Source organism: Colobus angolensis, unplaced genomic scaffold, assembly GCF_000951035.1.
Source record: "Colobus angolensis palliatus isolate OR3802 unplaced genomic scaffold, Cang.pa_1.0 Scaffold46, whole genome shotgun sequence".
Lineage (NCBI taxonomy): Eukaryota > Metazoa > Chordata > Mammalia > Primates > Cercopithecidae > Colobus > Colobus angolensis.
In genome coordinates, this window is record NW_012118043.1 from 9,392,960 (window position 1) to 9,402,421 (window position 9,462).

A 9,462-nucleotide genomic window follows, 5' to 3' on the forward strand; every position below is an offset into this window, starting at 1 on the left:
CTTGGGCCTGTTGTCGTGGCTCATGCCTGTAATCCCAGCACTTTAGGGGGCAGAGATGGGAGGACTGCTTGAAGCCAGAAGTTCGAGACTAGCCTGATCAACATAGCAAGACCCCATCTCAATTATAATTATTTTAAAAAGAATTTTCTTTCTTATTCAAGATAAATCCAAAATGGCTGCCCCTACCCTAGAGATCTGTGGAACTTTGAACTTGTGAGAGATGATTTAGGGGATCTGTCAGAAGAAATTTCTAAGTGTAAAGCATTCAAGAGGAAACAGAGCATAAAAGTTTGGAAAATTTTCAGCCTGATGATGTGATAGAAAAGAAAAACCCATATTCTGGGGACAAATTCAAGCCTGCTGCAGAAATTTGCATGAATAATAAGTGGTCAAATATTAATCACCAACACAATGGGGAAATGTCTCCAGGGCATGTCAGAGACTTTGAGGGCAGCCTGGAGGCCTATGAGGGAAAAATGCTTTCATGGACCAGTCTCAGTGTCCCCCTCCTCCATGCAGCCTTGGGACATAGTGCCCTGCATTTGCTCTAGCCATGGCTAAAAGGGACCAAGGTACAGCTCAGGCCATTGCTTCAGAGGTTGCAAGCCCCAAGCCTTGGCAGGTTTCATGCACTGTTGGTCCTGTGGGTGTGCAGAAGACAAAAATTGAGATTTGGGAACCTCCACCTAGATTCCAGGGGATGTATGGAAATGCCTGGATGTCTAGGCAGAGGTTTGCTGTAGAAGTGGAGCCTTCACGGAGAACATCTGCTAGGGCAGTGTAGAAGGGAAATGTGGGATTGGAGCCCTCACACAGAGTCCCCACTGGGGCACTACTGTGAGAAGAGGGTGCTGTGAGAAGAGGGTGCTGTGAGAAGAGGGCCACTGTCCTCAAGACCCCAGAGTAGTAGATCCACTGAAAGCTTGCATCATGCACCTAGAAAAATTCATAGACACCCAACACCAGCCATTAAAGCAGCCAGAAGTGGGGATCCACCCTGCAAAGTCACAGGGATGGAGCTGCCTAAGGCCCTGGGAACCCACCTCTTGCATCCGTGTGGCCTGGATGTAAGACTTGGAGTCAAAGAAGATCATTTTGGAACTTAAAGGGTTAATGTCTGCCCTACTGGATTTTAGACTTGCATGGGGCCTGTAGTCCCTTTGTTTTGGCCAATTTCTCCCATTTGGAATAGGTGTATTTACCCAACACCTGTCCCTTCATTGTATCTTGGAAGTAATTAACTTGCTTTTGATTTTACAGGCTCATAGGTATAAGGGACTTTCCTTGTCTCAGATGAGACTTTGAATTTGGACTTTTGGGTTAATACTGGAATGATTTAAGACTTTGGGGGACTGTTTGGAAGGCATGATTGTGTTTTGAAATGTGAGGACATGAGATTTGGGAGGGGCCAGGGGCACAAGATATGGTTTGGCTGTGTTCCCACCCAAATCTCATCTTAAATTGTAGTTCCCATAATCCCCACGTGTTATGGGAGGCACCCAGTGGGAAGTAATTGAATCATGGGGGCGGTACCCCCATGCTACTGTTCTCTTGATAGTGAGTGAGTTCTCACAAGATCTGATGGTTTTATAAGGGGCTTTCCCCCTTTGGCTCAGCACTTCTCCCTCCTGCCATCCTGTTAAGAAGGACATGCTTGTGCCCCCTTCCACCACGATTGTAAGTTTCCCGAGGTCTCCCTAGCCATGCGGAACTGTGAGTCAGGTAAACCTCTTTCCTTTATAAATTACCCAGTCTCGGGCATATCTTTATTAACAGCATAAGAACAGACTAATACACCTGTTTTCCTCTGTGACTGCCAGCTACATTCAAGATGGTAGATACTCCATCAGCTTGCTTTCATGAGTAAGGAGTCATGGTGCAGAGTTCCCAGCCAACCTGTGATGGACCTGTAATATGAGCAGGCAAAATACACTTATTAAGAACTACTGAGCCTTTGCTGTTTGTGTTACTGCAGCCTAACCTAACTCATCCTAACACATTTCTCCCTGAATAATACAACACATAAAAATTTAAATGTATAATTAATTACTTAGTGGAAATAAAAGAAAATAGAGTCCCTTTTAAGACAAGCAATTATAGTCATGTGCCAGGTGATGACATTTCAGTCAACTGATTATGAGGGGTCTTAAAAATTCATGACAATGCGTATTATGAAAAAACTATGAATGGACAATTTTTTTGTAACCAAACAAACTTGTGCTAATTTGTTATAACATGCCTAAATAGTATCTAGTTTGAGGAACTGAAAATAATAAGACCTCAGTTTGAAAAGATCTTCTATCAGAAAAACATGAGTTCTGTTAAAATTGAAGCAAAAACAAACACCAAATTTATGGTGAAATTTGGGTGGAAGAATGGTGAAATTATTATTCCTTTATGAAAAGTTTATGGGCACAATGCCCCAAAGAAATCAGCAGTTTACAAATGCATACCTCATTTTAGGAAGTGATGATACAATGTTGAAGATGAAGCCTGCAGCAGCAGACCATCCACATGAATTTGTGAGGGAAAAATTCACCTTGTTTGTGCCCTAATTGAAGAAGACTGATGATTAACTGCACAAAAATAGCAAATACAATCGACATCTCAGTCAGTTCAGCTTACACAATTCTGTCTAAAAAATTAAAGTTGAGCAAACTTTCCACTCGATAGGTTCCAAGACCATTGCACCCAGATTAGCTGCAGACAAGAGCAGAGCTTTCAAAACAAATTTTAAACGAGTGAGATTGAGATCCTCAAGCATTTCTTGGAAGAATTGTAACAAGAAATGAAACATGGCTTTACCAGTACAATCCTGAAGACAGAGCACAATCAAAGCCATGGCTACCAAGAGGTAGAAGTGGTCCAGTCAAAGCAAAAGTAGATTAGTCAAGAGCAAACATCACAGCAACTGTTTTGTGGGCTGCTCAAGACAGTTTGCTTGTTGACTTTTTGGAGGGCCAAGGAAAAATAATATCTACTTATGAGGGTGTTTTGAGAAAGTATCCAAAGCTTTAGCAGTAAACAATCAGGAAAACTTTACCCGAGAGTCCTTCTCTATCATGACAATGCTCCTGCTTATTCCTCCTACCAAACAAGGGCAATTTTGTGAGAATTTTGATGAGAAATCATTTGGCATCCACCTTACACTCTTGTCTTGTCTCCTTCTGCTTTCTTTTGGTTTCCTAATTTAAAAAAATATTTAAGGAGCATTCATTTTTCTTCAGTTAGTAATGTGAAAACATTGCATTGACATGGCTAAATTCCCAGTTCTTTAGGGATGAACTAAATGGCTGATATCATTGATTACAAAAGTGTCTTGAACTTGACAGAGCTTATATTGAGAATTAAAGTTTGTATTTCTATTTTATCTTTTTATGCCATCTTTCACAAAATGTTGAATTCCCCTACAAAAACAATGGTCCCGTAAGATTATAATGGAGCTGAAAAATTCCAACTGCTGAAGTCATAGCCATTGTGACATTGTAGCACAACACATTACGTTTTCTATGTTTAGATACACAAATACTTACCATTGTGTTACACTTGCCTACAGTATTCACTACAGTAACATGCTGTACAGGTTTGTAGCTAGCAGCAATAGGCTATAGTATATTGTATGGTGTATAGTAGGGTATACCATCCAGGTTTGTGTAAGCATACTCTATGATGTTCCCACAATGATGAAATTGCCTCATGAGGCATGTCTCATAACATCTCTGTTGTTAAACAATGCATAACTGTATCCTTGTCATATAAGTACAAATGGAATTCAAATTTATTAAATTATTCCCTGGTGGGGTGGTGGTCTTGCCTTCTATTTTATAGTCATCAGAGAATTCTAAAGCTTGGGATAATTCAGGTGATGTTCTGGTCTGTGCTGTTAGAAAGGCCAAAGAAAGGCCTCTTTAAGCACTGGACTGTATCAGACTGCAAAAACAGAAATGCTATAAAGCTCAAAGCAGTAAGGACTCAATTCATGATTAATTGTGTATAAGAGAGGAAAACAAGAAAATTCAGAGCAAGGCTGATGGCCCTAATAGAGTCATGGTCCCAATATACAGGATCAAATGAGAATTGAAGAATGTGGCAGAATCCCAGCAGGCAGCAGGAAGCAGGCAGAAGTCTGGTCTCTTTTGCTTTCTTTTGAACCAGACTAAGCAGCAGAGTAAAAACTGAATGCAAGGTAGTTGAAGAAACCAAGGTGAGCAGGCTAGATACTCCAGGTAAAAGCAGCCCTGTAAACAGATGAAGTGAGGCAGTTGACCCAAAAGAAGTGAAAGGCCCTGAGGGATTCTGTTTAAGAAAACAGTGATACAACTTCATGTTCTGCCACATAGCAGGAGCAACTCAACCAGGGACTTCTCCTCCTCAGACCAGAGGCAGGGAAGTTGAATCTTGAGTGCCAGTAATCAGTTCATGAGGAAATAATCATAGGTGGTGATGAGGTACTGCTAAAGTTGAAAGGAAAGGCCCTATTAATAACTTTTTATTTCAACAAGTTTCTATCTCTTTTCAGAGGAGGGGAGCTGTATCATGTAATGCTAGGTTTAAGAATTTACTCTCCTGGGTTAGGATCCTTCTCTGTTGGTGAACTTGACCAAGGTTCCCAACCTCTCTGACCCTCGGTTTCCTCCTCTATCCCCTCAAAGGATTACATTGAATGAAAGGGAGTGTTCTTGCTGGCCAGAAGTGAGAATCACATACTTTTAGACTGATGGTGACATCCTGTCTATGAACCCTCCTATCCAATCTATTTGCATTTGGAGGATGTCTGCGTTTGATTGGCAGAGAAAGAAAGAGAAAGAAGGAGTTTTTCAGTGAAGAGGTCCTCAGGGGAGAAGAGCATAGGGAGTTTGGCATGGGTGTATGTGTAGAGATGGTTTCTGTTTTCTGCTGGTCTAGAGGGTGGTAAGAAAAGGGTACTGGAGGAACTGCATGTAGGAAATCTGTTCAGGACAGAACAACCAATTTTCTGGGTGTGGGTGACCAAGTGAAGCCTAAAATAGTGGCAAGGGGACCACTCTCTTCCTGTAAATCCCCATGCCCACTCTGCCACATTTGTATTCACAGGATGGTAAACTTCAGAAGTTCAGACCACACAGACAACATATGTAAATCACTAGGGCTGTGACTGCTGTAGTAGTTGCTCAAAAATTATGTGTTCTATTTAATTAGATCTTCCTTCAGGAAGTATTCCTTTTGAAATCTGGGCTTGGTGTCTTACAAAGTTTCTGATTTCTTAAAAATCAATCACGTGTATTTATCTAGAAAATCAAACACTAATGGATCTTGGGAACATTCCTAACTACTTTCAATTGTCTCATTCTGTAGCAGTTCTAACAGGAGAGAATTAGGACCACGGTGTGATGTTTTCCAAAACCAGTGTATGTCTAGGTTCCAGGCTGGCTGCTTAAGAACTATTTAGGAAATTTGTCAAACTTGGAGGTTGTAAAGCTCTACCTTGAAAAAATTCAGATTCAACAAGTCTAGAAGATTTCACAAGTCATTCTGGCCCGACAATCAGTGTCCCAAGCAATTTATTTGTCCACCTATGACAATCAATAGAATTACAGACTTAGAAAAATGGGGAAAATATCCTAGGGACATAACTTGCAAATCCAATCCATTTCAACAAAATAAAGGGAAGAAATGAGAGTTCAAGTAAGTGAAAGGAAAGAAATTGCTTATATATGAACATCTTGTTGACTCTTGATCTTGTTTCTGTTCTCCTGAGGCTTACTGAACTGAACAAAACTCAACAGTGTGTGTGATGGTGCAAATGTCAGCACTAGAGAATCATATAGGTAATATATTCTCACAAGAAATAAGACAGTTTATATAGGGACAACTCTCTAAAATCCAATGATGGTTTGAAGAAAAACTTGCACATGAAGTTTCTAGTTGTTTCATAATTAATCACCACATATTCTTTTTAAAAATATTTATTGAGTACCTATTACATGCCAAGAACTGTTCTAAGCACAACAGCGAATAAGACAGAAAAAACTCCCTGTTCGCAGGTCTTACATTTTAGTAGAGGGAGACACACAATAAGCAAATAAGTGAAATAAATAGTTTATTAGATGGTGATGAGTAATATGGAGGAAAAGCAGGGAAGTAGAATGGAACATCTTACATTTTAGTGGAGGGAGACACATAATAAGCAAATAAGTGAAATAAATAGTTTATTAGATAGTGATGAGTAGTGTGGAGGAAAAGCAGGGAAGGAGAATGGGACATTCTGAGGAGGGTGTTGCAATTTTGAGCAAAGTAGTCAAGAATGGCCCACATTGAAAAGGTGATATTTGAGCACAGTAAAACACAAAAGTGGTCAGAGAGTAAGCCTCTGGTATCTGGCAGGGGACTGGGAGGGGAGGGCATATATGGCAGAAGCATTTCTGGAGTCTGTGAGGGATGGCAAAGAGAACAGTGTAGTTAAAGAGGACTTTATGAGAGGAGAATATGTGAGGAGAATAACAATAGAAGATGAAATCAGAGAGCTATGGGAGTTAAATTGTTTAAGGTCTTGTAGGACAGTGTAAAGACTTTGGCTTTTACTCTGAGTAGGATGGGAATCCCTTGGAGTGTCTTGTGCTCAGATGCAGCATGATCCAATTTAGGTGTTCATATGATCACCTTGGAAGCTCTCTGGGGACTACTCCAAAAAGGGAAAGAGAGGGAAGAAGGAGTAATTTTTTAAATGCTTTGGGAAGAGATTGCAATGATCTGGGTGAAAAGTAATGTTGGCTTTTACTGGGTATTGGAAGTGGAAAAGGTGAGAAATAATCAGATTCTGGATACATTTAAAGGTAGAGTGAAAAGATGTGCCAAGGAAGTAACTAAAAGGAGGAGTCAAAGATGATCACAAGATGTCTGGCCTAACCAATTAAAAGAATTGGTTGCAAATAACTAAGATGGAAAATAATAGAAAGTCAAGTGTGAGATCTGGAAATATCAGTAAGTCTCTCTATTATGACATAAGTTAGTCAAGAGTTTATGCTATTGCCTGAAGGGAATAAGGAAAATAAACATTAGTCATATGTCCGTTCCGTGGTTATTTTAAGATTAGAAATACTCTGTATATGCAGAAAAAATGTCTAGACAAGCAACTACTAATAATGGTCCCTTGTTAAGAATAGAAAAGGGAGAGTTCAAAAAATTTTCTTTTTTACTTTTGTACTTCTTAAATGTTTTACTATGAACACGTTTAAAATTTTTAAATCATATGTCAGCATCACTCGACAGTAACCAATAAGGAACCATTGATACATACAACAACATGAATGACTCTCAAAAATAGCTTGTTAAATGAAAGAAGTCAGGCACAAAAGAGTAAACACTTTATTATGATTCCATTTATATTCATTTAATGTTAGACAAAACTAATTTATAGTGATAGAACTCAGAATTATGGTTGATTGTGCAAAGGACAGGGTAAGAAATTGACTGGAAAGGTCAAGAGGGAATTTTAAACAAGACTCATGATAATGTTTTTAAAATATTGCCTGGGAGTAATTGCATAAAGTACAAACATAGACATTACTCTTTAGTCCACTAATCACTACATAATGTACATTATGGTTAGGAACCAATTAGATAACTTTTTTCAAAATCTGTCTGATTGGTCACAAAGACAGCAAAATACACAGACAGTAAATCAAGTAGCTGTATTGCCTTCTAGCTTCCTATGTGACATTTTACAAAAATGGATAATTGAAGAGGAATTGGCCAAAAAAGACAAAACTAAAAAACAGGAAATGGAAAGTAGTAACACTGGAGGTTAAATTTAAATCAAACATAAACAGAGTTATAGAAGACATAGCTAACTATAGGAATGATTACACTGCTGCCATTCAAGAAACTCTAGATATGCTGCCAATGGAACTTGATGGCAACTTAGGGATACAAATAGGTCTTTGTGTTGAAAAGGATGAAGATGTCCCAGAAGAACATCCCAGCAAAATCTTCACACTAAAGGAATTCTCAGAGATATTTTAAGACATTGAAAACAAAAAAGATAAGATATTAGGAGCTGATCCAAACTTAGAAAGCAGTACGTCAATTTGCCTAGGCATCAAAAGGATTCTCACTTTGCATTTTAAGAAGTAAAGCACCATTCAAACTTCTCTTGATAGTTCTTTAGAAATAAATAAAACACTTTAAATGTTTCTAATGTTTTAAATTATAGTATAAATATTAATTTTACTATTTTTATTTCTCTGTACTTTTATTAACAACAGTAAGAGAGCTTTTAGTGTTTTGGCAACAATTTTTAGAGATCATGGAACAAACAAATTTTTTCCATTGATAATTAAAGTAAACTGTGTAATTGAAGCATGCACAGTCACTTTTTGATCCCATGCTACCATACGAAATGGGAACTACTTGTACTAATATAACTTTTAAAAGATATACATTAAATTTTATTTATTGCTTAATCAACTTTAGACAGTATCTCTTGATACTCTAATTTGTGTTTAATGATGAAATTAATGTTCTTTTACTGTCCTCTACCTCTGTTCCTCCTCCTTCCTGGGATTCTGTTTTACCACTTCTTTTCAATTGTAAGAATAATATACTAGTAATTTGAATTTGTCTCTTATAGATTTTAAAATTGACAGCCGATAAATAATATTTCATTATTTTTCTATTTTTTAAAAATTATACTTTAAGTTCTAGGGTACATGTGCACAACCTGCAGGTTTGATACATAGGTATACATGTGCCATGTTGGTTTGCTGCACCCATCAACTCGTGATTTACATTAAGTATTTCTCCTAATGCTATTCCTACCCCAGCCTCCCACCCCTCAACAGGACCTGGTGTCTGATGTTCCCCAGTCTGTGTCCAAGTGATCTCATTGTTCAATTCCCAGCTATGTGTAAGAACATGCGGTGTTTGGTTTTCTGTCCTTGTGATAATTTGCTGAGAATGATGGTTTCCAGCTTTATCCATATGCCTACAAAGGACATGAACTCATCCTTTTTTATGGCTGCACAGTATTCTATGGTGTGTATGTGACATATTTTCTTAATACAGTCTATCATTAATGAACATTTGGGTTGGTTCCAAGTCTTTGCTATTGTGAGGTTCCAAGTCTTTGCTATTGTGAATAATGCCGCAATAAATGTACATGTGCATGTGTGTTTATAGTAGCACGATTTATAATCCTTTGGGTGTATACCCACTAACGCACTGTCTTCCACAATGGTTGAACTAATTTAGACTCCACCAAGAGTGTAAAAGCATTCCTATTTCTCCATATCCTCTCCAGCACCTGTTGTTTCCTGACTTTTTTATGATCGCCTTTCTAACTGGTGTGAGATGGTATCTCATTGTGGTATTGATTTGCATTTCTCTGATGCCGAGTGATGATGAGCATTTTTTCATGTGTCTGTTGGCTGCATAAATGTCTTCTTTTGAGAAGTGTCTGTTCATATCCTTTGCCCACTTTTTGAT